At 48.7% G+C, this 25,400-nt stretch overlaps 1 protein-coding gene across 4 annotated transcripts in view; it reads right to left on the bottom strand.

Moving 5' to 3' along the window:
* Positions 1-24,882, bottom strand: part of Plap (phospholipase A2 activator protein) — a 439,799-nt gene extending 414,917 nt beyond the window's left edge. For all 4 annotated transcript variants that reach the window (XM_084576772.1, XM_084576773.1, XM_084576771.1 and 1 more), the window contains exon 1: positions 24,520-24,882. The gene's annotated coding sequence lies outside the window, so the exon portion shown is untranslated. The remainder of the gene's footprint in view (positions 1-24,519) is intronic.
* Positions 24,883-25,400: the final 518 nt, after the last annotated feature.

The following is a 25,400-nucleotide window of genomic DNA, read 5'->3' as shown; positions in this document are numbered from 1 at the left end:
TTTTCGAGGTAGCAAGGCTGCATATGGGGTAGCAAGGGTCTGTATGTCCGATTCCCATCTCACCCCTCCATATGAAGGAGCAACTCTGGTTGGTAGGCCCTTCCAACTCGACCACGCCATACGGTCTCGTGATGTCACATGATCCGCCGACCAATCACACGTCATGTAACTTCCTTAGCGAAAGAGAAATGAGCACCGTCGCACCAGTCATTTACGACATACAGGTACCAATGGCTGGTGGTACTTGACACCTGCTAAGTACCAACGAACAGAGGCATGCTCCTAACTTGTCAAGGCGACGAAACTCTAAATGGTCGATGCCTATAAATAATGTTTTTATTACGAAAGCAATACTACGCCTGGTTTTGGTCCGTCGCGTAGTCCGTAGCTGAAGTTAGGAATGACCTTGAACCGCCAAGAAAAACAGGAAGAAGAAGAAAGCTTGGTAACCCGCGGCTAATGCTTGCCCTCCATATTCGGATCAGCAGCGTTGAATCCTCCTCATTTTTTTCTGTACGTGGGTACTAACTTTATCGCGTTAAAGAATTCGGCCAAATTTTAGCCTTGCCGGCTTTGTATCAGTTGCGGACTGCATACCGAAAATCCTGGCACTGGAATCGGCTACAGTGCAGAGATTTACTGAAAGGGAAATAACAGACTCGAAGAATTGTAGACAGAAAGATAGAATAAAAAACAGACTTGATATTTGACGAAAATCAGAAGGAAATCGTCTTGCAGAGGACATAATTATTTCACAAAATTCATAAACGATATATAGCCAGTTAAACATATCAGATTGATAAATCAAGTGGAAAGCTTCCTGCTGTCCCCGATAGTTCAGCACAAAGATTATACAATCAAATATCGGAGTCGGATTTGTCGTTTTTGGTGCGGTACACTAGTAGTCGTTGAGAGACGCCGTTTACCTTTGAAGCCCGTTTGCTAATTAATAATGCGGCTCACGGTGGCGAACGCAACTGGCCAACGAGAGACTGTCGTGACGCTGGGGCTATGTCGACCCGGCCTTCACTTGGTAGCGTGCAGAGACTCGGGGTTGAAGTAGGATTGAATCTTCGAAGTTGGTGAAATATGTACAAGCAGGTTTAATGGCACTTTGAGAAAACGTATTTACAAGAATATTTACATGAAGAAGAAGGGTACATCAGCAAAATGACAAGCGTTAAGAGTTCATAGCGAGAAGCGACTGGATGAGCCGTTTACCCAGGGCCCAGAGCGACATTTCGTGCTCTGCAGCGTCCTTAAAAACCCCCTATGTCCAGCCCCTCTCTGAAGATGCTGACCAACCAAATCCAGGGCACGCCCCTCAGGTATCGGCATCCAATCGAACACATCACTGCACTGATGGTCTGAAGCACTGACTGGTCCGGCATTCATTCGTTGGGCGTGATCACTTGTTGGCGGGAAAAGCTTGGGAACGGCGAGGAGAGGAGGTACATTTCTATTCTTCAGCAAAGAAACCACAGGCTGGTTCTGGGGGTTTTACTTCTCAGAAACCCGAGTGCACGTGGCGCCGCATAGGGCTCCCAACATGGTCCCTTTTCGACAATTGCAAATCTTTCCTGCATTCCCGGGAAATCACTTAATGGCCGTATGAGTCATGCTCTTCTCTTGTCCTGCACGTCAGCGGACATGTCACTCTGTCGTCTCCTTTGGATAGGAGGCATTCATCACTGGAGGATAGCACTTCTCGACTGGAAGGGTGAACAAAAGAAAGAAAGCACTTCCTGCTATTTCCCGCAGGGGGACGTTTCTTTGTGTTTTTCCAGACGTTCTCTTGAAAGGGTCAATTTGGCATTTGCAGGTTGTCCACAAAGCAAAACATGCTTACAAAACAGGATTCCTGGAAACAGGCTCACTTAGAGCCATTGGACCATCACCACATATTCACAAAACTTATCCATGCCCACAGGCGAACAATAGAGCGCGCAAATGCGGATGCACGGTCGTAACAGCCTCCTCCCCCGCCAGAAGAGACTCGGAGGGCAGCAGCCGCAGCTGCTGCATAAAGAGACGACTTAATGGCCTGCACGTGAACGCTTGAAGCTCGCTGTTGCTTGTCGCGTTGTCTTGATTGTTGTAGGCCAAATTGCTCGAGCTGTCTGAAACTCAACCACATGTCCAAACAAGCACTCGGCTCCCGTCTGAAGAGACCAGGTTAAAAGAAAACTGCCATTGTTGTTCGAGAAAAGCCCACTCTCAAGACGTTCAGGACCCACGTATGCCTCGAAAACCAAACGTGCTGCTTTACATAGTCACATATATTCAAGCGCACGAAAAAAAAAAAAAAACCTGATTATCAATTTGGATACATGGTGAGGAACATCTCGGACCGCTTAGAAAGAGCGGCTAAGCGCGTCCGCATTCCCATTTAACTTCCCCTTTTTGTATCTTATTTCAAAATTGTACTGCTGTAAAATCAAGCTCCACCTAAGAAGGCGACTGTTCTTCGATGTCGCAGTTTGCAGCCAAGCCAGGGGACAATGGTCCGTCTCTACGGTGAATTTGGCCCCTCCAAGATAGCACTGCAATTTTTGAATGGCCCATACAATGCAAGCGCATTCCTTCTCTGACGCGCAATAAGCCCTCTCTCTAGAACTCAGTTTTCTGCTCAAGTAGAGCACGGGGTGCTCATTACCGTCGTCATCTCTCTGGCAGAGAACAGCACCTAACCCTCGATCACTGGCATCACACTGGACCGTGAATTCTCGGCCATAGTCTGGAGCTCGCAATACCGGACGGCTAATCAGCACAGCCTTCAGGTTTACGAAGGAGGCTTCCTTTTGTTCGTCCCAGACTACATTTGTCGGTTCTGTCTTGCGGAGAGCGTCGGTCAGAGGGCTAGCCAAAGCTGAATAGTTAGGGATGTAGTGATTGTAGTACCCAGTCAGACCCAGGAATGCTCGAATTTCCGTCTTCGTGCTCGGCCGCGGGTAGTCTGCTACCGCAGAAATCTTAATCTCGCTGGGTTTCCTGAAACCTTGACCTACATTGTGACCCAAGTAGTCCACGGTCGCCCTTGCCAGGCAACATTTCTCGGCCTTTACGGTTAGTCCAGCTTGACGCAAAAGGCTCAGTACAGCTCTTAGATGTACCATATGGTCCGCCCATGAGTCGGAAAAAACCGCAATGTCGTCTAAATAAGGCACCGCGAATGTTTCACACCCCTTTAAAACCCTATCCATGAGTCGGGAAAAACAAAATGGAGCATTTTTGAGCCCGAAACTCATCATTGTTGGCTGGTAGCTGCCCGTCGGAGTGACGAAAGCCGCGTATCTGCTGGCGCGTTCAGTGAGCGGTACTTGCCAGTATCCTCGAGTAAGGTCCAGCGTAGTCACATATGCCGCTCTACTGACCTGTTCTACTCTCTCCTCAATATTCGGAATAGGATACACTTGATCCCTGGTGAGAGAATTTAGCTTTCGGTAGTCTACCACAGGCCTAGGGTCTTTACCTGGAGCTTCTACTAAGATCATAGGCGAAGCATAATCGCTTTCCGAGGGTTTTATTACTCCCAATTCCAGCATGCGAGTTACTTCCCTATCCAGAATTTCTCTTTGCCTTGGAGAAAATCGGTAGCACCTTGATCGCACTGGCACGTCTGAAGTCAGCTCAATATCGTGCTCAGTCAAATCAGTTCTGCCTGGCCTGTCCACGAAGCAGGCCTCAAACTCTGTTATTATCTCGCCCAGATCGGACAGCTGGGATTTCTTTAGTTCTCCTCTCTGCTCCGTCTTTTTGAGAAGCTCCTGAGCGTTGCTTCCTTTTCCGCTGAGGCAAATCAAGTTGTCCCCCATCTCCTCGGGAAGGTTTAACGTTAGATTTACCACGGCTTCCCTCTGCACATAAGGCTTCATAAGATTGCAATGATAAATGCGCACTTCTTTACGCCTACCGGGAATTTTCACTGCGTAGTTAGTGTTAGAAAGCTTTGCAACGACTTCAGCCGGTCCTTCCCACTGTACTTCGAGCTTATTCTGCCTTGAACTTCTCAGCAACATCACCTGGTCCCCGATACAAAACGTCCTTTGACGGGCTGACTTATCATAGTACACCTTGGAACGAGCCTGGGCTGACTTCATGCTGGCCTCAACGAGTTCCTTAGTGTTATGTAAGCGATTCAAGAGGTTCAGAATGAATTCTACTACTGTTGGGTCTTCTCCGCGCCCCTCCCAGGCTTCGCGCACCATTCGCAAAGGTGAGCGCAGTGACCTTCCGTACACCAACTCGGCTGGGCTAAATCCAGTGGATTCGTGCGGCACTGACCGCAAAGCGAAAAGCGCTGCAGGCAGGCAGGTATCCCATTCGCGCTTGTTTTCATAGCACAGTCCCCTCAGGACTCGTTTGAGAACAGAGTGCCATCTTTCTACGCTGTTGCTCTGCGGATGATGGATCGAGCTATGCACTACCTTAATGCCGCATCGCTCGAGAAATGAGGTGGTGAGGACACTCGTGAAAACGCTACCCTGATCACTTTGGACCTCGGAAGGGAATCCAACTCGTGCAAACACGGACAGCAGCGAATCCACTACACTCTCGGACGTCACCTCGCGCAGCGGAACAGCCTCTGGAAACTTTGTGGCTGGGCATAACATAGTGAGGATATAACGGTACCCTGACTCGGTCACAGGAAGTGGCCCAACTATATCTATTACTAACCGGTGAAACGGCTCGGTAATGATTGGTACTAACACCATCGGAGCTTTCCACTTATCTTGCGCCTTTCCAACCCGCTGGCACGTGTCGCATGACCGTACAAAATTTTCCGTGTCCTTAAAACATCCAGGCCAATAGTATTCTTGCACCAGCCTCTGCTTTGTTTTCTTTATTCCAAGGTGACATGACCACGAGCTGCCATGGGAAAGTCGCAGTAAGTCTCCGCGGTACTTTTGGGGAACGACTAATTGGTCCCGCTCTACTCCGCGCTTATCCTTGAATAAGCGATACAGCACTCCCTTTCTCATCTCGAAAGAAATATTGTTTGCTGTCTTAGTGGCGCGGTGGCGCTCCCTTATCTCCTGTATATTGGGATCATTGGCTTGCTCTATAGCTAAGTCCTCTCGGGTTCCACTTAAAAGTCTCGTGAGATTACTAGACACTGGCGGCAAGAGGTTACTCTCAAGAACGTCCTCATTCCGCGTCTCATCAAGCTCACTTTCAAGTTGACTTATCTGAGATGCCTCGCTCTCAAAGTTTTCTGACCTGCTATCTTCCGCATTTACCATTGTTTTAACTGCCGTTTCCTCCGCTGTGGATTTTTCTGGAATGAGCAGTGTAGCTAGTTCTCGCGCCTTTGAACGTGTTAAGGCTTGCACAACTCTGTCTCCGAAAAGGATGCCCCTCTTTCGCAGCAGCATGTCCGATTTGTTGGAGAACAAATACGGATAGCACTTAGGAAGCTTTCCTGAAACGGCAGCCTCGGTTGTTAATTCGCCGAAAGGGCCCTCGATGACCACGTTCGCGATCGGCAAGCACACACTCTGTTCCTCAACTACCTGTCGGATCCATGCACACTGTCCTGTATAGTCGGAAGGCGATACATACGCCGGATGGACAACATCCATCGTTGCGGCCGAATCGCGCAGTACCTTGCAAGGCTTCCCGTTGACTACTAGGTCATGCAGGTAGGGTTCTAAAAGCTGCATATTTTCATCGCAGTCCCTGACATACGAGAAAGCAATCTTTTCTTTCCGGCAGTTGACGGCAATGTGACCCTGCTCATTACACCTAAAGCATGTGAGCGGCTTCCTAGCCTCAAGCTTATTCTTTGTGTTCTGCACGTTGGTCACTTCCCCACTTTTCTCACTGCCGTCCTTTCTAGGGAATTTGCCTGAAGAAACCTTCATTTCTTCGTTTCCAACTCTAGCAAAGTGCCTTTCCTGACGGTTTTTCACACTGAACTTGGGATTGCGGGGCCTATCCACTGCTGGGTTGCTGAATTGTCGGCGCGAAGCATACTCCTCAATAAGTTCGGCAGCTTCAGTTGCCGACTTAATTTCGCCTCGGTCCTGTAACCAATTTCTTTCTTTTTCTGGGAGGCAGTTATAAAACTGCTCCAAAAGAATTTGCTCGACTACAGCGTCCCTATCACTGTAGGAATCTGTGCTCTTTAGCCACTCGCCCAAATTAACTCTTAAATTGTACAGGAATTCAGGGTAACTCTCGTCCCTGGACTTAGTAGCTTTCCGAAAACGTTGTCTGAACGCCTCGGCGCTAAGCCTATACTTTCTCAGAAGGCAAGCTTTGACCTTCTCGTAGTTGTCCGCGTCCTCCTTGCTTAGCCGCGCGACAACCTCCGCTGCCTCGCAGGGCAGAACCGTCAATAATCTCTGAGACCAAGTGTCTCGCTGGAAGGACAGTTTTTCGCAGGTTCGCTCAAAGTTAGCCAGATACAGACCGATATCCCCTGATATCACATATGGCTGCATGTACTTTGACATCTTGAAATCTGCCTCCTTGTTGAGAAGAGGTACCGCTAGCTGGGGACAATTGCCCGACCTCTTGCTCAACTCTAGTTCTAATTTCCGGAGCTCAATTTCTTGGTCCAGCTTTTTTGCTTCTCTTTCACGCTTCTTTTCCTCTTTTTCCCACTCACGTTCGCGCTCCCTTTCCTCTTTTTCCCTCTCAAGTTCACGCTCACGCCTCTTTTCCTCTTTTTCCCGCTCTTTCTGCTCTTTTTCCCGCTCCTTCTGCTGTCTGAGCTGTTCCTTTTTTTGACCGATGAGGTTCCATGCTTCACTGAGCTCCTCATCATCGGCTCCCAAATCTGTGATTGCCTTTATAATCAAAGGTTTTCGTGCCAAACCACTTGTATCAATTCCCAATTCCTCACACAATTGCAACAGTTCCGGTTTCTGCAGCTTTTGTAGGTCCATGATCGCTCCGAGTGTCGGCTACTTCCAAAACAACAGTGCAAACTACCAAACCTAAAGGCGTTTCCACACTCTCTTTACCAGTTCTAAAATCTAACCCTGTTCTAGAACCTGGTCCACATCAGAAGAAAAGCCAAGCACTCACCCACACATGCGATCGATGTTCCGAGCTGCCCTCTTGTTGGCCGATTGTTGCTCCTGCTTGTTGCTTGAGATGCCACCTCCGATCACAAGGTGTTGTGGCTTGTAGCTTCAGATCCACCTCCAATCACCAGATGTTGTGGCTTGTAGATTCAGATCCCAACGCTGGGCACCAGTCTCTTCGGGGGCGTGGGTTCGAATCCCACCGCTGCCACCAGTTGTCGTGACGCTGGGGCTATGTCGACCCGGCCTTCACTTGGTAGCGTGCAGAGACTCGGGGTTGAAGTAGGATTGAATCTTCGAAGTTGGTGAAATATGTACAAGCAGGTTTAATGGCACTTTGAGAAAACGTATTTACAAGAATATTTACATGAAGAAGAAGGGTACATCAGCAAAATGACAAGCGTTAAGAGTTCATAGCGAGAAGCGACTGGATGAGCCGTTTACCCAGGGCCCAGAGCGACATTTCGTGCTCTGCAGCGTCCTTAAAAACCCCCTATGTCCAGCCCCTCTCTGAAGATGCTGACCAACCAAATCCAGGGCACGCCCCTCAGGTATCGGCATCCAATCGAACACATCACTGCACTGATGGTCTGAAGCACTGACTGGTCCGGCATTCATTCGTTGGGCGTGATCACTTGTTGGCGGGAAAAGCTTGGGAACGGCGAGGAGAGGAGGTACATTTCTATTCTTCAGCAAAGAAACCACAGGCTGGTTCTGGGGGTTTTACTTCTCAGAAACCCGAGTGCACGTGGCGCCGCATAGGGCTCCCAACATGGTCCCTTTTCGACAATTGCAAATCTTTCCTGCATTCCCGGGAAATCACTTAATGGCCGTATGAGTCATGCTCTTCTCTTGTCCTGCACGTCAGCGGACATGTCACTCTGTCGTCTCCTTTGGATAGGAGGCATTCATCACTGGAGGATAGCACTTCTCGACTGGAAGGGTGAACAAAAGAAAGAAAGCACTTCCTGCTATTTCCCGCAGGGGGACGTTTCTTTGTGTTTTTCCAGACGTTCTCTTGAAAGGGTCAATTTGGCATTTGCAGGTTGTCCACAAAGCAAAACATGCTTACAAAACAGGATTCCTGGAAACAGGCTCACTTAGAGCCATTGGACCATCACCACATATTCACAAAACTTATCCATGCCCACAGGCGAACAATAGAGCGCGCAAATGCGGATGCACGGTCGTAACAAGACCTACATTCAAGGCTGAGCTTTGGTTCTTGGCGTTGCGAAGTAGAAATAGTTTCTGGCGCGACAAGCCAATTGAAGTCACCAACCTAAGGGGCTTAAAGATTACGCCAGCAGAAAGGATACCCCAGCGGCGGAAAAACTGATCTCTTATCTGATTCTTGCACACAGATTTGTCGACATAAGTGCGAGGTTCCGGGCTAGTTGGCATTACATACTTAAAGAACAGCGCTGAGAACAACATGAAAACACCAATAAGAACGGACAAACACAGGTGCTGACTAACAACCGAACTAGACTCCTTTCAGTGATCGCGCAGCATCGCCTTGGCTCCACCCCTTTATGCGTGTTTATATATGTTGTGCTCCGAAATAAAATGTCCGTTGTTAGTCAGCGCCTGTGTCCGTTCCTTCTTGTGTACGTTTTCGCGATGTTCTTAACGCTGTTATTTAAGTAGGTTTGTAGAAATGAATCAAATTTACCGCGATGGTGCAATGGCGTTTTACTACTGTGCCCAAGGATACGGGATCGAATCCTGGCCACAATGGTCGCTTTTCGATGGAGTCGAAAAGCAAGCAGATCGTGTGCTGTGCGATGTGAGTGCTCGTTAAAGAACCTTGAGGGGTCGAAATTTTCGGAGCCCTCCACTACGGCTTCATAGCCTCAGTCCTTAGGACGTTAAACCGTATAAACCAAACCAAACCAATCAATTGTAGTTCCATGTTGAACCACTGTATCGAATAGAGCAAGCCTAGAGAGAGCGAGCGAGAGAGAGAGGCGCTTGCCCTACGTTACGACGTGCTACGAAATAGAACCTCGAGGGGTCGAAATTTCCGGAGCCCTCCACTACGGCTTCATAGCCTCACTCCTTAGGACGTTAAACCGTATAAACCAAACCAAACCAATCAATTGTAGTTCCATGTTGAACCACTGTATCGAATAGAGCAAGCCTAGAGAGAGCGAGCGAGAGAGAGAGGCGCTTGCACTACGTTACGACGTGCTACGAAATAGAACCTCGAGGGGTCGAAATTTCCGGAGCCCTCCACTACGGCTTCATAGCCTCAGTCTTTGGGACGTTAAACCGTATGAACCAAAGCAAACCAATCACTTGTAGTTCCATGTTGAACCACTGTATCGAATAGAGCAGGCCTAGACAGAGCGAACGAGAGAGGCGCTTGTACTACGTTGCGACGTGCTACGAAATAGAACCTCGAGGGGTCGAAATTTCCGGAGCCCTTCACTACGGCTTCATGGCCTCAGTCTTTGGGAAATTAAACCGCATAAACCAAACCAAACCAATCACGTAGTTCCAAGTTGAACTACTGCACCGAATAGAGCAGGCGTACAGAGAGCGAAAGAGAGAGAGAGAGAGAGGCGCTTGCACTACGTTGCGACATGCTACGAAATAGAACCTCGAGGGGTCGAAATTTCCGGAGCCCTCCACTACTGCTTCATAGCCTGTCTTTGGAACGTTAAACCGCATAAATCAAACCAAACCAATCACTTGTAGTTCCACGTTGAACCACTGTATCGAATAGAGCAGGCCTAGAGAGAACGAAAGAGAGAGAGAGGCGCTTGTACTACGTTGCGACCTGCTACGAAATAGAATCAAAATGTGCTACAACACAGCTTCACTCGCACCCAATTCGTGTTTTTTTTTTTTTTTTTCTCACACAAAAAAAAAAAAAGAGAGAGAGAGAGCGTTGAAGCTCAGAGCAGAAAAAAAAAGCTTAAAAGATTGACATGCGATGAGCAGGAAGCGCAGAGAGCGATGTCGAGCCGATTCTGCACGCGGAGAGAAGCTCAATATTTTCTCACCGTTTCGAGTTCGCCAGAACGGAGATTCAAGGTATAGTGATAACCGAATTTGGCTTCCACGCACTCTACGCTCCTTCTTTATTTTTCCTTAATATTCCCTTGTTTCCCGAAAAATAACTGTCACGAGCCTCGCGACACGTTTCCGCGTCGATAGTGAACAGTCCCAAACCTTAACAAAAAAAGGGGAAAGGAGTAAAACAGCGAGAACCCATTTTAAAGCGTGTCGAAATGAAAGCTGCACCGGTCTGCGAAAGTTCAAGGTATACCATCGTATCAACGTTTTCACCTTCGTGACTTCGCTTTCAGTTTTTCGTGTATTCTAGCCCCGTCCTTCCTCATTTCCCTTCGCTTTTTCTCTTTCTTCCCTTCCTGTATCCCTACAGCACTCTTTCGTGCGCCTCCGCAGTCATGTCTTCCAGTTCGCTCTAATCTAAAATGACAACACGGCCGCGTCGCTACGACAGCACTGTCTCCTCTTTTTCCCATCGCGTGGCGAAGGGAGCGAACTGGGCGCGCACCTGAACACGAGCTCCGTATAAAGGTGAGCTGCACTCACACTATTTAATTCGATGAAGCATCGTAGCAGGCTTCACCTTACCAGGCGAGCTGACGGAGTGCTAAAGCTGCGTGCAAGAAACTGTTTTTGAGTTCTTTTTAAAATGTGCGCAACTAGTGAAAAAACTGTGGCACAATACAGCTGTGACGAAAGAGCGTCTTGGAAAATAGGGTAAGATTGCGCAGCGAAAGAGTGGCGCACGCGTGAGGGGCTGTTAAGAAAGCGTGAGGTTGAAGTTGAGGGCTCGTTCATTGGAAACTTAATTTCAATGAACGGTTTTATATCATCTTCGCTGTTTTTACCTAATTTTACCTGTTTCATTCCTGGCTTGCACTGTAGGGCGTACTCAAGAGATGCGGTGGAGTTTTCCAGCGGAGAGAGGAAGGGACTGGTCTAGAAGGGAGGCGATCAAGACGTTTGATAACTTTTTTTAGTCAAACATAGCAATTGAGCATCTCGTTTTTTCTATGTTTATGTTTTATCAACTGCAAAAGAGTATATCGTTGCTGGAAAATTTGCCGCCATTTCGATTGAGACTCTCGGTGATGGCGGCGTGGGGGCGATGATGGTAGGGTGGGGTGGCCTGTGTCTCTCTTGCACCGGCTATTGCCATGCCTGTCCTAGCGCTTGTGCGATAATGCATTCTCTGGTTGCATTCAAAATCAATGCTTTAATAGAGGACGCCCTAAATTTTTCGCCTAAGCTCTGGTTTTCCATTTGTCTTTATGACCTCTTTTTATTGCGAAAGCAATACTACTCGCACTTTCAAGTCTTCACGTGACCCGGCCGCAGCTACCTCTTACCCAGATGGCGCTGTGACGTCACACCCCACGTGACACACGGGCTGGCAGGAGCTGCCAACTTGGGTCTCGTTTCACATGGGACGGCTATGACAGAATCAGCCTGCTGGGACCCTGGCATTCATGTTACCCCTATACGTAACAAAGGCACGTTCATACGGCTTAGTTAAAGCGGGGCTTTATATGTGGGCTGAGGAAGAAGAAAAAGAGAAGAACGCTCGGTCACCCGCAGCTAATGCTTTCGCTCAATATTTGGTTCAGCAGCGTTGAACCCTTGTAATTTTTTTTATTTTCCCCTTTGCCGGGTAACTAAGAACTACCATCATTCGTTTAACTTCCCTTCATTTAAATCCCAACTTCATTTCTCTCCCCTTGTGCATTGAAGCTGCGCTAACTGTATCGTGGCCAAAGTTACCCTCATGTTAGTGTGCTCAATGCTTCTTACCCAAAGCTGCCTCAATGAACCCTGGCAAAATTTCGGTGTAGTAGCCCCGCAAAGCGATTCATGAATAGTCCACCACACGTTACAATTGGACCCGTATGACTCTGCTCGATGCAGTGATCTATAAAAATAGAACATTTATGTTAGATCAGTTTGTATTTTGTCGCTTGTCTGTAGCTGATTAACTGACGCTTACCGGAACACGTGTGTGACCCCCATCCTTACCTAGGAGAGGATGAAATGAAATCCATCCATTCAGCGCTTGCTGAATTTAATTCGCTGAATAAATTGTGTACAAGCAAGATACGTTCGCTAAAAAGCCAATACAAATCTATTGACGCGTAAAATAGATATAAAGCGACCGAAGATGCGAGAGTTCTACAATAGTGAACCAACAATCATGACCTGAAATATATGCAGCTGGAAAAGATGAAACTCAGGCGATCATAGAGGGGTCAAAATTCATAACCGGACGCACACGTCGTCGAAGCTACGCCTCGCACTCCGTAACTCGAACCCCTGATCTGAATCACGCAGTCCAGCTGAAAGATTCAACCTGTCACACGCGACCATCTTACTCGAAGTTGTCCATACATCCAGTCCCCATATCACTTTCTCCGCACGCGAAGAGCAATTGCTTTTCGCTTTGGTACGCACGATCTCTCGTCCTCTCTCCGTTCCCTCAAAGCTGATTTGAAGAACAGGGATGGACAGGTTCGAGACAATAGCCGGCCCGACAGTGGCTGGAATGCGACGGGTCCTCGGAGAGACGACGGGAGCAGGATGGGGAGAAAGGGAAATGCCATTCACAGCCAGAAAACCAAATAGCAGTAAGCGGAATGCGCGAGAAAGGAGGAAAGAAATCAAAGAGAGAGAGAAGAGAAACAAGTGGTTCACAAGCTGCTTGCAATCAACGCGGTCATCAATAGTGGACGGCTAGCGAGCAGAAAATGCGAGTAGGGGAAGAAGAGGAGGAAGGGAAGAGGAAAGGCAAAACCGAATATCTCTGGGTGAGTAATTAGAGGCGTCCCAATGGCGACAGCTCATTAAAGAGGGAAATCAGCCGATCAATATGGCGACTCAACTGAGAGGGATCGGTACCCCTCGTCCCCGTTTTCGCCACCCCCTCCCTCACTTCCACAACCTCCTCTTTCTATTTTCCCCCTCCCTCTTTTCGACGCTCGCTCTGGCGTCGCGTACTCGGTGCGCATCTAGAGCGTCACTGACTGCTGTGGGAATTAGTGGTGCATCAGCCTCCCCCCTCGATATCGGGTGTGTTCGAAGCAACGCAAAGCGAGCGAAAGCCAGCTTGGTCGATCGTAGCTGTAGGCTACAGGAGTGATCCGTCCACGCTACGTAACGGTTTCCGCAGTCGCTTAGATGAGAGTTTCTGCATATAGAGCAGGGAAGAATGTGAAGATGGGAAGATCAAAGAAAATTTGAAGTTCGTGTGATGGGTGTGGCTAGACAGTTGGTCTAGCTTTTGTAATTTTGCCATTGAGCATAAGCCACTGACCACGCTGAAAAAAAAAAATAAAAAAAGACTAGTATGGTGCCGCTACGGAGCCCTCGTTCACAATGAAGCAATCGCAGGTCACATATGGGTTCTGCGTCAGTTCTAAGCGTCTTTAGTAACCTGGCATAGACAGGACGAGTATATTGTCATTGTTCCTGCTTAAGTGTGTTAAGCATGACTGGATAGTTAGTAACCCCAGGTTTATTGGGACTGATATCTTATTTTCCGCTATCAACTTGTTTACGTCATCTCGGTTCCTGCAGCCGCGGCAGCACGTGTTTTTTTGGTTTGGTTTCGTTTGCGGAGTATAACGTCCCAAAGCGACTCAGGCTGTGAGAGACGCCGTAGTGGGGGACTCCGGAAATTTCGACCACCTGGGGTTCTTTAACGTGCACTGACATCGCACAGCACATGGGTGCCTTGCTTTTTTCGCCTCCATCGAAAAGCGGCCGCCGAGGCCAGGATTCGATCCGCACCTTTGGGAAAAGTAGTCGAGCACCGTAATCAGTGCACCACCACGGCGGGGAGGGAATGTGTTTTAGTGCGATAGCGTTTAAACCCCGTTCTCTAGAAAATCGAGCGTCCGCGTTGTGTCCGAAAAATCACGGGGTGACTCTGCAGGTATCATGTTGGGCATTGGGTTCACGTCATTGGGTTTCACGACCGCAGAGCATAGTTTATCGGAAGGCGTTGCCTTATAAATTGAAGCGGCGGGTTCTGGCGAACCATTGTTGTTGTTGTTGTTGTTGTTGCGACTGAAGGAGAAGGAAAAGAAAATGCACGGGCCTGCTACTGGCTCTGTAGCTGAGCCACCTCCGCTGCCTCGTGCGGATAGAAGAGAAAATAGAGAAGCAAGAAAAAGAATAGGAAGAGAAAGACGCGCGTTACAACAGACATCGTCCACAACCGAAGCGGTGGCGGGTGCAATGACGGCCTACAAATTGCAGCAGTGACCTGTGTTAAGTTCTATTAGACACTATACATTGACGTGTGTGATGACGAAAGACCAAAACTGAAAACGTACACGGTTAAGAACAAGAGAGACTGTACATAGCATACCTCATGTCGAGGAAATATATTACCAGTCCCAGTCCCGTAGGGTCAAGAGCAGCCACCTTCCCCCGAGAGCCATTTGTTCGTTGCTCATACGGCATCGCTAATGGTCCTCCATACGTGGCGTCAGGTTTGTTCCATTTCTTATAAAAACTGTGACGCAATAGTTTTTAGCGCACATTTCGGAGTGACGTCATACCATTTCGCTTCTCATTTGGCATCCATCTGCTAGTCAGGTTTGACGCTAGTTCGCAATAGGGTTTCGCACTGACAAAATCTGCACCTCCAATTGAATCCCCTGCAACTAAAGACTACCACTTCCCTTATGGGGCTGGGACAGGTGGGTCACCGCCGCTTGCGGCGGGGGCTAGCCTGCCACAGAATTTTTGTCTGTTGCAGGCCGTCATTGCTCCCGCGTGGTGGACGACGGCTATTGTTGCGGTGCGCGTCTTTCTCTCCCTCTTCCTTTTCTTTCTTCTCTATTTTCTGTTCTATCCGCACGAGGCAGTGGAGGTGGCTCAGCTACAGAGCCAGTAGCAGGCCTGTGGATTTTCTTTTCCTTCTTCCTATAGCCACAACAACAACAACAACAGTTTCTCAATACTAAACCGCCAAACAAAGCAACGAATAACCACGCTAAACATTGCTTTTGCACATATTAGACGGTTTAAGCTGAAGTAAACCCCGGTCAGATTTTTTTTTCTTGGTAGTATAACGGCTTTAGTTTCTTAACGAACCGCTTAATTCTTGAGTGCAGTATCGCTTCATTGCTATTTGACAAAGTAAACTAGCAGAATATCCCTGGCTAGAAACTGCTCTTCATGTACAGTCCGTACCTCAGTTAGCATTAATCATTTTTACGGTCAATTCTTTCCCGCTCTTTGTTTTCTTCATTGAGCCAAGCCTTTTTCATACCTCGAGTTTTCTTATAGTCGAGTTATATCGCCTGCTCTTTATCACTCCTAACGTTATGGGTGGCACTACCCAAAGGTAGAAAGGCAAAATAAAAATAATAAAAAAAAAATTGGTTCAAGAAGCGGACTTCTTGGTACGAGCCCATCTTCGATAAATGAACAGCAGAACAAGAACCGCACCAAACCTAGCAGGCGGCAGAAAGAGCGCTGATTCTTATCTGCATTTTTATTTTAAACCACCGATGGAGAACCCTAGTCACGAGTGAGCCAGGCGCCTGTCTGATTCTACCCTTTATTTTTATTTTATTTTTTGCCGTCCACGTTGCGTTAATCGTTTTATACTATGCCTTACTTTAGCTCAATGTAAAACTCGTTTCAACAACAGAAAATGGTTTACCCGGAAGGAACACGTGTATCTGTCTCCAACAACAGTGAAAAGTGATATTTTTCTAGTGACGGTCTCCACAGGGCGGCTGCAGCTTCCCTCACGGAGCCGCGCAGTAAGTTCCAGCTCGCATGCTCGGCGCAAACCCCTTGTCCGCTCCCGAAAGCCGCAGCCAATCATGTGATCGATGTATAAAGAGCCTCGTTCACGCACGAACGCATGCTCCTCTCACGTGGCGGCCGCAGAGCAGTCACGAAACGACTTGCGCAGCCTGCAACAGCGTGCCTGGAGTACTGTCACGCCAGCTTCGTGGTCACCTTTCTTGTCATCATTTTTGCTGCCCACAGAGCATTTAATGTAACAATGTATTCTATATAGTCTAAGTAGAGGGCCGTTGCTGCAACATATGGAATAAATTGTAAGCGGTAGTTCAATTCTGCTTTAACAAATTAAGACGTGCGTAAACACGGTTTACATGGTATAGCTTTGAGAGACTTCGTAGAGCTTCGCAAAGCGGCAATGTAATTATTGCACGTGTTAGGCTTTATATTCACGAAGATGCATTCTGTAATAGTCAATGTAGCAGTTCGAAATGGAGCGCTTTACTTACACAGTCTGCGCTGTAGCATCGTGAAACCGATGACTAGTTTAAGTCAAGCGTAGACGTCACAGTTGTTAAGCCTAGCATAGACGTCACAGTTGCTGTGGCAACCAGTGAAGCACATGCATTTTTTTTTTTTTCTTGGCTAGGGCATAGAGGGCAACGAACGTGCCGACGAGCTCGCGACCGCAGCACATGAACTCCCTCCTAGCGACGAGCAACTCGCTTTGGAGGACGTGCGTGCGGTAATCGACGACCACCTCCGGACGCAGCACCCCGACCCACGCATCGCAAGAGGTGATCGCATTCACAGTGTCAGCGGCCGCTCGCTGACTCGGCTGCAACGCGCAATGATCCTCCGTGCACGCATTGGATGTGTGTGTCCTGGGGAACGACGGATGCGCCACGGACTTGCCACCAGTGACGTGTGTGACGGCTGTGGCGCGGTAGAAACTGTCGAGCATCTTCTACTGCTCTGCGCCGCGCTAGCCGAACCACGACGTGAGTTGCTGGCGGCTTACAGAGCGCAGGGGGTAATCCCGGACAGCGTAGCTGTGCTCCTGTGGCCGCCGGGCAGTGCGCGCGTCCGCGAGCGAATACACGTGAGCCTGTGTGATTATATCGAACAGGCGGGCTTGATGACCCGCCTATTTCACCTCGCCAGATAGTGCGCGCTGTGACTGAACGCTCCGCGTGTGCTATTTCGCACAATAACGGCCGATCGCCCACGACAGCCGTCAGTGTTTTTGTACAGTGCGCCAGTGCGTGCGTTGTGAACAGTTGCCAGGACGCAGAGCTATTGCGGAGGCCCGCCCGATGTGCCGAGTGTTCAGTGACCTAGGAGATTTGCGGGTGGGCCTCAAGCAAACTACTGTATACTGTACCATAGTGTATATATTTCTTTTATTTTTACCTACCCTTTTCTTTCTCCATATCGCTCACCTCTTTGGTTTCCTCTACCTTTTCCTCGCTATCCCTTTATTTCCGCCGCCCCAGTTCAGGTGCTTCAGATATAAGATAGCAGATACCGGGGCTGGCAAACATCTTTTCTTTCCTTTTGTATATACAATAAATAACCACTACTACCACCACCACCACCGACCATAAGAGTGATTTGAAGCAAAACATTTGTTGCCGTTTAGCTCTGGTTAACCCTAGTTGAATTGCGAAAGCAGCGGTGTAAGCTTCTTTTGCCCGCTACATTATTCCCCTATCACGCCCTGTCAGTGCAAGGAGCTACAGTAATGGGGACACTTAAGCTTATCCTTTAAGCGTATGACGTGAGAGCGTAAGCTACCAGCCCACATAAGAAGTCACGCTTCAACCAAGCCGTATGGACGTATGTACAGGGTCCTTCAAAATATGTGCGAACACGGCGAAGCGTTCGCACATATTCGCATATTCGCACATATTCGCATATTCGCACATATTCGAAGCGTTCGCATGCGCACATAGCGTGCGCATGCGCCACATTGTTTCGATGCGCGACCGCGCCGGAGGCGCTGACGCTCACGGAGCGCGGGCACGCTTCGCCGTGTTCGCACATATTTTGAAGGACCCTGTACGTGCCTGCGTGTCGTATCGGTAACGAGAATGCAGACGGTTCTGGCCGGCTGATTCTGATAGCACCATCCTATATGAAAGGAGCTACCCGAATTGGCAGCTCCTGCCGGTGGCATAGGGGTAACGTGAATTCCAATGTCATGGCAGGCTGATTTTTTTTTTTTTTTTTTTTATGAGGAGACCGTAGCTACGCCTCTTCACGGCATCTCTTCACGACGTAGCTGCGGCCACCCGAGGTCTCGTTTTAGCTGTCACAGTATTCATTTCGCAATAAAATGAGGCTCGCTCTCCCAATGGATGAATCAGGCATTCTTACACCGTGGGGAGCACGCAGACTCTCACCCCGCGCGTTTCGAAGTTGCCTATCTAATCTGCGAAATCAGCCAACCTGATTGACGTCAGCGCCACCGGTCATTGGCTCTTTGTATTTTTTATGTGTTTGAAAACTTTCAAGCGCAGCGATTCGAAAACGGGCTTGGCGCTTCGACCGACTTGTGTGTTGGAGCCTTTCGTCTACTTCGCGCCAGGTGGTCGCGGCCTGTCGTGCTGGACCACGGTTGCATCTCGTGAAAGCACTGGCATTAAAGGCCAAAAAATTACAGTGGGCGTAACAGGGGCGGCGTAAGTCCTTCCTATCCCGGGATTCCGAGACCGTCAGGCTGCACTTCGGTCGGACTCCGCGACCCTCTACCCCAGCTGGAGCCGGAGGGTACCGCACATCAACCCGAGCGGTGGCGGGCTGGAACCATGACTTGGAGCGCTACATGCACATCCGCCTGCCATTAACCTCACCACCTTTCATTCCCGCGGAGACGAACAGCCTTAGCCACTCGACCACTGGTCTGGTGATTACAACAAGGTTAAAGGGCACTTATGGAGGCATATGGTCATACGGTATAAAAGAAAATAAAAGTGGTGGGGGGCGTGCTTATTTGGTAACGCTCATCAGGCATCCATAAGAGTTTATCCACTTCGTAGCCTTTTAACCTGGACGTCACGGGTAGAGGTGGCCAAAGGCTATCAAGAGGTTTGACTCTACTGACTTAGTGCACGTCATTGCCTTTGTGACTGCCGCCATCGGCAGACATAAGCAGGAGTCGGGGTAGAGGGGCGGAGATGAGGGTGGGTAGGAGGCAGCGGTAAGGATGACAAGGCGAAAAGGGCTTTACATTGGCAATATAATATAAATAATATTTTCTATTTATTTATTTATTTATTTATTTATTTATTTATTTATTTATTTATTTATTTATTTATTTATTTATTTATTTATTTATTTATTTATTTATTTATTTATTTATTTATTGGAATCCTGTGATAGGAATGCCTTATGCAGCCCCTGTTACACCCACTCTTTTTCTTCCCACATCACAAACGCCAATAGGCTTAACCACTGTTGTCGATGCATACGCGAGGAATAACCGATCGCAGCGGGGAATCAATCCCGCATTACCTCAAAGCAAAGAAACAACAACACTTTCACACTCAAGTCAGCTTAGCTCCGCACACGTTTCCACTTGGTCGGCTCTTGGAAGAGGCCGCACACATGCCTCGAAGAGTTACGGATGTCGCTGACGTCATTCAGGGGTCAGATTAGACAGATAACGGCGGAAAGTGAAGGGAGAGGAGACGTAGTGCACGCTTCACATCTCAATTCATCCTCTGGGGAAGGAAGCCTCAATACAAATCGGAGGATGTTCCACAGATCTCCACTAAATCTTTATCAGATTTGTTGCTGCAAATGCCGCCGCTTTGACTACAATACGTGCTAAGCTGCGTATAGTGCGTGCTTGTTACTTGAGGAAGGTTTGTATGGTTAACGTTGTTTAACGTCCCAAAGCGACTCGGGTTATGAGAGAAGCCGTAGTGGAGGACTCCGGAAATTTCGACCATCAGAAGTTCTTCAACGTGCACTGACATCGCACACCACATGAATGCCTTGCTTTTCGCCTTCATTCAAAAGTGGCCGCCGTGACTGGGATTCGATCTCATATCCTTGACCATATACGTCGAGTGCCGTAACCGCTGCACCGCCGCGGTGGGGCTGCTTGATAAAGGAGATTGTTATTGTTAGACGACATCTGGGTAGTGGGCATCCCCGGTGCTTATTGTAACGCTCATTTGCTTGGCCCAAACTTAAACCGAACGAGGATGGGTGGTTTGAAAAACTCACGACACCAGATAGCATGTGGTGCAGTTGGAGGAGCTCAGGAAGCTCCTTTAATATAAAAGGGTGAGGTGAGAATCGATTCTTCGCAGGCTCGAAAAATCATGAGCATGCTTCGGTCAGGTGGCATATGGAAGATCCACTTCTCTGAGCGCAAGGCTATGATGATCACATTGGGACAAAAACCTTCAACTGAAAAAATTTTCAACGGTTACAGGACGTACCATAATAAATGTTTCATAAAAGCGTTAATATACCTCTCGTTTCTATGCATAGACGAAAGCATAGATATGTCCCCTGCTGTAGAAAGGTAACTCTCGTGTATACATAGATAGAATGAGGGGAAAAAAGATTTCTACACAGTGTGACTGATAACTGAACAAGAGTTGAGCGGGAGCCGCAGTTATCAAGCCCAGCCAAAGTTTCGACAAAGGTATTTGTCTTCGTCCGGACCAAATCAAGAGCAGTCCCCTTGTCGAAACGTTGGCTCGGCTTGCAAAATGAGGCTCCCCCTCAACTTTTGTTCGGTTATCGTTCATGCCCTCGCGTATATGCCGTATGAATCCCATCATCTTCTATGATTTTTGTCTTCTTCAATAAGGAGTAAACAGTGTATCATTCACCACGAATGCACAAGTGTCGCTGAACCTTTTGTTGCATAGTCGCAACGGTCCTGTGAGGAGTCCTTTTTTTTTTTTTTTTCTTCTCTTCTTCGCCCCATTGACTGTGGTAGGATCTCTTCCGCGGCGTTGCTAGTGCGAGGCGTGGAATAGCGGCAAAACTAGGTGCAGTAAACTCCTCCACCACACTTTGAGTCCTCACTGCCATTAAGTGCGAAATGGCCAGGGGTCATGGTGCCGGTTACTAACACCATTACTGCGGGTAGAATCCACTATTGATTAGCTTAAAATGGTTTTCCAGGCCGGATGGCATTCACAGAATAAAAATTTTCGTTGACGCCATGGCGTGACCAGATTTACGCGTATATGCATCTATGCCTATACGCGTAATAATAAATTAGCAAAGATAACGATCTTGGCGCTAGGTTGAGCCAACGGAAGCTAATGCCTAAACGATCGCCCGTGTATGCTTCCTCGTTCATATAATCTAGCTGTATAGCGGCGCGCGTCTGGCAGCCGAGTTTTCGACTTTGCCTCAGCAATAGTGAAGGAGGGTGCAGCAGCTGTGGCGCTTCAAAGCATCCGCAGCTGCTGCCATATATACTTTCTCCTTGCATTCATACTTTGTACGAGACACCCTCCACACAGTAAGCGTATGTATAGCCTGAATTACACGAGCAGACATCATCGTCTTGCACTGCCCCCTTTGTCCGTTCACTTCACACAGCACTATATCTTATTTCCCTCAGGTGCGGACCCGCAGTACGAATGCACTGAATCTATCCAGCAACGGGCAGCTCCTGTTTCTTCTTCGAACGCCGTCTGATCAACAAGATTACACGTGCGCGACAGACGAACACCAAGGCACAAGTGCCCGGCTACTATATTTATACACGCTCGAACCTTGTCTCGGGCAACGAGATACCGGTAAGAGCATTTCTCGCACCGTCATACCGCCCGTGCGGGGCTATACGAAGAAGTAGCATGCGGTCGAATACTGCAAGTCGGGTCAACCGGCCGCCACAAGCCAACGCAGATGCAGCCGCGACGCCGGGGTCTCGCCTAATGGCCGACGGTCGCATTAATACCCATTACCCGGCGGCGGACGAGCTGCGGCCGCCATGTTGGCATGGCGGCTCCCGTGACTGCGCTGTGCTGCTCTAATTTCGATTAATGGCCGGCGGAACCAAGTTCATATCCCCGGCCGGTTGCCAGTTGCCTCCTTATTATCTGGCCATTCGGGAGGAGTCCGTGGCCGCGACGCTTCTCTCGATCTTCTCCCGTACGCCTTCATCGGGACCGCTAGAAGCGGAGGGGGCGCCGCCTAGTGTGGTCTATTGCCTTCGTCCGCACGAGTGTACCCACTGTCCGTTCATTCCCTCTTTTGTCCTCCCGTGTGCGTGGCGTACCAATGCGCATGGCTGGAAGACCGCGATCATAAATTGCAATGCAAGTATCTCTTTCTTTCACAGCCCAGCTCGTAACCAAGGAGCAGAGCACGCTGGGAAACCCACCGCGAGATTCCCACTAGAGAAGAGGGAGGTTGCCTAGGGTCACTGGAAGACATGCTTTTGCGCTCGTTTCACGTTGGGACAACCGTATTATTTTGAGAAGCGACATGTTCGCTTCAATTGAGGAAACTCGGAGAAACTGAACATCGAGGGTTCCAACCGCAACCTCCTTTTTCTTCTTTGATCGGACGATATGAAGAAAAAGGTACAGAAGATTTTTTGGCACAACAGAATTTTCTGTCTTACAGTGCACCTGCTGTGACAACAGAAATTTCGTTATTTACGACAGAAAAGTACTAGAGAACTACAGTACTACAGAAAAGTACGACAGAAAAACTGCAGACATATAGGAAAGTACCACAAAACTACCGAAAATTGACATTTACGACAGAACCACAGAGTATTTTGTCGTATTTTTGACGCACTTCAGTAGTTGTTTTTTTTTTTTTTCTGGGAATCATGCAGTTTTCTGGCACGAGTATATGCGAAAAGGTACCATGTCAGAGTTAACGGGAAAAAAAGTAGCCTTCCATACACCAACTAACTTTGAAGTGGGCTGTCAACGTTTCCAAGAATAGGGTTCAAACACCCTGACATGACGGTAATGCGACCATTTTAACGCGTAGCTTTAAAGGCCCCGTTCATCAGAAAATTAGGAACTGTAGGCGTTGTGAGCGAACAATCACGAGCATGGCACTGACAGGTGGCAGCTGGTCGCTAACATGGCCGACCACTGACAGGACGTAGGGTCGCATGACGTTACTTTTGGCAAGAGCTGCCAAGTCGGGTCTCTCCTTTCATATGGGAGACTGATACCGGAATCAGCCTGGAAGGTCGCTTGCATTCTGAGTCAGGTTCGTTCATACGTCTTGGTCGAAGCGCCGCTCTATATGTCGGGTGGTAGCCTACGCTATAGCGTCCTACTCTTAAATGCGGAGCTTAAGTATACCCTGTAATTTTGGTAATCAGGAACTATCAGCGTGACTGATAGCTAAAACCCTGCGTCTGAGAGGAATTTGTGTCGTGTTGGCAACTAGCATCGCGTTTCTCCGTGTGTCGCCCTCTATTAACAGTATGCTAACTAGCGGGGTCAAGTGGTTTTCTAGATCATAAAAAAAAAAAAGATCTGAGAAGACAGCCGACGTCGCACTAAGCCGAATCAACGCCTCGCGTACTTCCTCTTCACAGACGCAGGGAGGGCTCGTCTCTTACCGGGTAAGTATATAAGCTACACAAATTCTGCACTCTCCTTCGAAAGTTCACGTTGTACCGATCTGCCCTGTAGCGAACGACAACGCAAAGTTAGCTTGCCTGGACAATATAGGCATGCTTCGCGTCAGTTCCTTGAGCTCAGTCGAGACTCTGGCCCGTCTGGTTTTACCTTCTTTAATAAGTACTTCAAGGTGTATTTAATTCGCCCCATCTATCTGGAGACGTATGAGTGGCTGAAAGCAGCTGACAGATGGAAACTAGGCTAACTACATTTAAAAAAAAAAATGCGGGGTCCAGCATCCACCTAATCTGGCCAGGCGACTGTCAGGGAGCTGCGTTCAATTTCACTGCGACAAGCGAGTGGTCACTAATTCCTTGAACGTCTCAGGTGGTTACAAGGTCGGTGCGGCTGCTGCAGAGCCCCAGCCACTAAGAAGCCACGAAACGTCCATCGTTCAGTGCAACGCACAAGTCCTGGGGCCTGAACAGTCCGGCTAAATGCCCAACCTCTTAGGCATGGTAAATCAAAAAGCTTATGCTGGTTCAGATAGGCATCAATGACATTTTTTTTTACATCTTCGCCTGATAATGTCTAGCAGATCCCGCAGCACTTATGTGGAGCGGGCAGCCCTCCCCTATCGAACTCATCTAGTGCGTCTAGCAGGGGCATGATGAATCTAATGGTCCCCGTCTGTCTGCTGGAGGTGGGTGACAGCTACCTGGTCTAGGGGCATTCGCCTTTTGCGGCGGTTGCTCCTCTTCCACCGGTATTTTGGCATCAGTTGTGCATGCCTCAATGCACTCGCCGCCGCACGACGGTACTTGCAAAGCATGACTTTTTCTTTCTTTCTTTCTTTCTTTCTTTCTTTCTTTCTTTCTTTCTTTCTTTCTTTCTTTCTTTCTTTCTTTCTTTCTTTCTTTCTTTCCTTCTTTCTTTCTTTCTTTCTTTCCCTCTTTCTTTCTCCCCTTATCCCTTCCAATTCTGCTCTGTCCGCACAAGGCAGCGGTAGTGGCTAAGCTATAGAGCCAATTGGCAGGCCCGGCCATTTTCTTTCCTTCTTTCCCGCGCAGTCACAACAACAACGCGTTTGCTAACAAAAAACGACCACAGAAATGACTTGACAAATCACTCACACAAATGTTGCACGTTGCGAACAATGTGGCGAAAGCAGCAGCAAGGAGCGGTTCCGACAATGGCGTTCTCCCCGATGGGTCCTGCAGTGGCAATTTCTCGGAAGGGTCGCTCACGTCTTTGGAATCCACGGCCGTCCTTGGTGCCGCCGCAGAGAGGACGAGGAGAGCCTTTTGCCTGTGTTGAGCACGTGGCTCGCGAGGAAAAGCGGAACTGAAAACTCACGTTTTACACCACTCCCGCTTAGCTGTTCCCTCACAACCTAAGGCAGCACCGCCAAGCGCGTCTCGCGGAGGCATTTCACAAGGCACTCCTCCGCACACAGTCCACAACGCACCAATACCAGCCACCATTCACACAACACCGGCGCGTTATCGCTTCCTTCGCCCCCACAGGAGCACCGAGCTGCTGATAACAGTCGGCGGTATCCAGTGGCAACCGATGAAAACCGGAAGCACAGCACTAGGGCAGCAGCAAAGATGGTGTCAGCGATAAAAGTTTTCAAACCGTCGAAGCGGCAGGTAGGATGACTAGGAGACTCGGTCGTTCCGTCTCGGGGACCGTGACATTCATCTCTGCCCCTTCTGCCGCCGCTTTTTTGGTATTTTTATTGGGAGCTGCGGTGATAGCCAGCACTACTGACTGACTAGGACTGTTCATGCTTTGGGTCGTCAGTCGCTTCTGTTGTGTGTTCATGCTCTGTGTCGTCAGTCTCTTCTGTGTGTGTGTGTGGTGGGGGGGGGGGGGGGGCGGGCTCGCTGAGTTTTCTGGGTGGGGGTCATTCTGAAGATCCACCAAGGGTCGGACAGATGGCGCATCCGTTCATGACGCCGCGTTCGGTAACGGCCGAAGAAGTGACCAGGTGATGACGTCATTTGATCGC

The sequence above is a fragment of the Amblyomma maculatum genome, chromosome 8, assembly GCF_055883805.1.
Source record: "Amblyomma maculatum isolate TAMU_Amacu chromosome 8, ASM5588380v1, whole genome shotgun sequence".
Taxonomy (NCBI): domain Eukaryota; kingdom Metazoa; phylum Arthropoda; class Arachnida; order Ixodida; family Ixodidae; genus Amblyomma; species Amblyomma maculatum.
This window is presented reverse-complemented; position numbering and strand designations above follow the sequence as displayed.